Genomic DNA, 4386 nt, shown 5'->3' on the forward strand with positions numbered 1-4386 from the left:
GTTCTAGGGATCAGGACATAAAAATCTTTGAGGGGATCATTACTCTGCCTACCATAATCAGAGACCCACATGGTGTCTAGAATTTCTAGCGTTCTGAAGAAAAGCTTTGGCCTTTTTTGTGTGTCTTTTCCTGGTACCTTCATTTTGGATGTTACTTATTTAATACTTTATTTGTTTGGAAAAAATTGGGGTTGATAGATCAACAATGCTGTAGACTGACTATAATAATACTGTAACAATATAATGCAAGTGGAGGTAATACTTTGGCAAACCAGTCCTATGAGTTTTAGACAGTGGTTTTCAAAACTCCCCCTATACTGACTTGTCTAATGAACTCACTGGATTTCCCAACTTTTGTTTTTTAGGCTTATGTACAGAAGTACATTGTGAGGAATTATTTCTACTATTACCTGTTCAGATTTTCAGCTGCTTTGGGTCAAGAAGTGTTCTATATCACGTTTCTTCCATTCACTCAATGGAATATTGATCCTTATTTATCCAGAAGGCTGGTCATCATCTGGGTTGTAAGTATATTATTATCATTACTTCTGAGACAGCAAATTATCTGCTTTGGTATTTAAGTACTTCATGCATATGTGTTTTTTTAATTAAAAAAATTTAGAATCTAGTTTGTGGCCTAACTTACTCTGGAAAACTAGAAAACTATTAGCACCACTTGTGCTATTTGTAAAAAACAAGCAAACTTGTGATTTTGGGTACTATGAGGTATACTCTCCCTCAGGTAAATAAAACTAGAAGGGACAGTGATAAGCAGAGAGGAAAAGACCTTTCTGGAAACTCTTAAAGGCATCTTCTGAGAGGTTGATTTTAGTAAAATTTGATTAAAAAACTAGTATCTGTTGACTAGTAATTCCAAGCAAAGTTAAGCTCTATATGTTGGGGAGACACAAGGCAGGGTAACTTCTAACATAGCGGGGGCAGCTGCAAAGATAGAAAAACTCAGTGACAGTTTCAGGCACTGTTTTGCTGTTTTGCTCAGGAACCTATCTATCATTTAACTCACTCAGGGCCATGTGAGTTCTGTTGTTTGTTTGTTTGTTTGGGGCAGATGGTGGGTATTTGTGAGGCAGGAAGGCATACTACAAATATACAGGCTTTGGCATCAGACAGGCCTGGGTTCAAGTGCAGCTCAGCCCATCTGTGCATCCTCTTCTGTAAAATGGTATTTGATAATGTGCATCCCCAGCACCATCATTAAGGTGAAGAAATGTGCCCAGAACTCAGACCCTGGTAGTGAGAAGACCCTCCAAGCTGCTATTTGAGCATGAGAATATATATAGTTCATGAAAGTGAAGAAGTCTTAAAAATCAGCCAGTTCTGTCAAAGATTGTTCAACTGGCAGAGGCAACTTCAGAGACAAGACTGTTTTTTTGACTCAGAATTCTACACCAAAAGCAGAGGTTCAGAAGACTTTGGTTGAGTATAAAGGAGAAATTGTGTGAGCTTTGCCAAGTGACTTCTCATGCTGGGCTGTATCTTTCCCATTTGTAGGATGAGTTAGAGTGGACTAATTTAGGGGCTGGTTGGCAATGGTTTGTCCCCTGAAAGTTCATGTGCTAGAAGCTTGGTCCCCAATGAAATGGGGGTTGAGAGGTGGTAAGACCTTCAAGAGGTGGGGCCTAATGGGTGGTATTTGGATCATGGAAGCACTGCCCTCATGTGTAGATTAAGACCATCCCAAGGCAGCGTGTAAGTTCTTACTCTCTAAGGAAGGGATTGGTTAACACAAGAGAGAGTAACAGAGAGCAGGTTGATATGATAAGATGGCTGCCTGTAGATCTTTCTCTTTGCACTTGCTCACTGTGACCTTTCCACCTCTTTCTGCCATGTTGTGATGCAGCAGAGGCTGGCCAAATACAGGCCCCATACCCTTGGACTTTCTAGCCACCAGAATTGTGAATCAAATAAATCTCTATCTTACTATGAATCAAATAAATCTCTATACCACCCAGGTATTACTGTTCAGCAACATAATAACGTATTGTGACAAAGGCTATAAACTTAAACTTCTTAGGGGTAAGGGAGAGAAATAAAACAATGATGTCCTGAGTTGGGGATAATAGTAATGAGTGGCAAGGGTGAATGTGTCCAAATAGATGATTCACCATGTGGTCAGCCACCTGGGGCACTAGGGAGTATCGACCTCTTGGCTCCACCTATGACTGCCATGAGGTAAAATGGGCTTTGTTTTTCATGTGGAATCTTCCATTTTTAAAATGTTGCCTTACATTTTTAGAATAGAATATGCAAACTGAACAGAGTCCTTGAAATACAAGTGCATGTGCTCTGGCTTGAAGCCGAAGATCTGCTAAAGGACTGCTAAAGCTTATGGTTATGGTTATTTGACCCTAAGTTCTTTAGAAGAACTTAGGGTTATTTGACCCTAAGTTATGGTTATTTGACCCTAAGTTATGGTTATATGACCCTAAGTTCTTCTAAAGCTAAAGCTTAGCATCCCCAAAGGACTGCTAAAGCTTATGGTTATGGTTATTTGACCCTAAGTTCTTCCTGACTCTCTTATCCTGTTCTCTCTAAAACTACAAGCCACTTTTCTCTTCCTCCATCCCTGTCTATCACCAGGCCCTTTTCTGAAATCCAGCTTTTGTTAAAAAGCTTGCTCTGTGAATCTGCAAAAGCGTACACACCTTGCAAAAAGAGGCAACACAGCTCGATTGCCCTGCTTCCCTTCTGAAGCCTGACTCTGTCTTTACAGGGCAGTGACTTCCACTGGTGCTGTTGTAGTGGGGACAGAAGAGAGTGGGAAGACAGAAGAGAGCAGGAAGCATGCTTTCTGTTCTTAAGATCTGGAAATAAAAGAAAGGCCTGTGGTGGTGCTTGAGCTTTTTTCATTCTGTCACTTGTTTTCTGAGATTTTATGTACATATATACTCAACAGTACTTCAAAAAGTTCATGGAGGAGGCAGGCAGAGCACAGCAGTAAACCATGATGCCCTGTGAGGCTGATCTATATGGAAGGTTCTGGATCCACCACCACCAAGTACACCCATGCATGTGCCCATGATTCAGGACTGGCTGAAGCTGGAGGTGAATGTGGTATGAAGACCTGTGGGGGTGCTGCTTCCTCTCTCTTGTGCTCGCGCTCGCTCGCTCTCTCTCTCATGGAAGAAATAAAGAAACTCTTTTCAAAACAAAGTTTATGAAAAAATGGTATTAAGGTATGAGGTTATTTTGGTGCAAAACATTTTAAGACTGTGCATAGTTTTTTATAATATGTATCTTCCATGAACATTTTGAAGATCCTGCTTAAGTATTTAAATCCCAAAGCATTTATGGTAGTTGAGTGGGCCAGATGATGGAAAGTAGGTTTTTTTCTTTTTCTTTTTTTCCTTTCTTTTTAAAAATTTGCCAGAGGAGTGTATACTCACCAGACAGAGGCAGAGAAAGAAAGAGGGAGACGGGGAGGGAGAAAGCGTCCCCAATGGACATGGACATGCCACAATCTCTTTTTCTCCATTCCATCTTCTTGGGATTTCGGGCATGCACTCACACATGTCTGGAATGTTTTTCAAGCTGCTGGGATTCGAACCATGAGGTCAATCATGTGGATTCTGGCTCCCTTAACGACCACACTGTTGGGCTACCTGGAAAATACTTTAAGTAACCCAGAAAAATCTTACAATGTGTATGGTCAGTTCCAGGCCCATGATCTCCTCCACTGAGGATTGGAAACTTCTCCTGAAAAGTTGGGACGACCCTTAGACTTGATAGGAGATTATATAGGAGACTCTGATTGTCATTGTTGGTTGTCATTGTATGCTTTGGATTCCTCATTTCAATGTCTGAAGTGCCTGAGACAGAAATGGCTAGTTTTTTGTCAGAGATGGAGCAAATTAGATGTTGCTTGAGGGAGGAAAGAGCCATCTTTGAGTCTATGGCTTGTCCTGAGACTTGGTAACCTGTTACTTCACCTTTTAAATGGGTACATGGCCTGGTGTCAAAGCACTCGTGCTGAGAGTTCTCTAGTTATTCTGTGTGGACAGCCGTATCTGTAAGGGCACTGTGGGCAGGATAAGGTAGAGTGAGCATTGCTGTTGCTACTAGTTCCAAGGGGAGAGAATGGAAGCCATTTCAAGGAGAGAAAGGGAGGGAGGAAGTGTGGATGTGCATACCTCCGTGTGTGGGGTGTGTGTGTGTGTGGGGTGTGTGTGTGTGTGTGTGTGTGTGTGTGTGTGTTGGAAGGGAGTACTCTTTGCTTAGCTGCAGAGACAAGAATGAGAGATGCTTGGTTTGGTGCCACTGTTGAAGGTGGATGAAGGGAAGGGTGTTGTTTGGGTTGTTAGGAGGGAGAATAGGGTGGAGCAGGGTGAAGTACTTATGCTTGGGCCAGCCAGGAAAATCAGCTTC

At 41.9% G+C, this 4386-nt stretch overlaps 1 protein-coding gene across 1 annotated transcript in view; it reads left to right on the forward strand.

The window, feature by feature from the left end:
• Window positions 1-369: 369 nt before the first annotated feature.
• Window positions 370-4386, forward strand: part of SGPP2 (sphingosine-1-phosphate phosphatase 2) — a 79932-nt gene continuing 75915 nt past the window's right edge. The window contains exon 1 of the mRNA XM_027769052.1: window positions 370-524. The gene's annotated coding sequence lies outside the window, so the exon portion shown is untranslated. The remainder of the gene's footprint in view (window positions 525-4386) is intronic.

This window comes from Tupaia chinensis, unplaced genomic scaffold (assembly GCF_000334495.1).
Source record: "Tupaia chinensis unplaced genomic scaffold, TupChi_1.0 Scaffold148296_1, whole genome shotgun sequence".
NCBI lineage: Eukaryota > Metazoa > Chordata > Mammalia > Scandentia > Tupaiidae > Tupaia > Tupaia belangeri.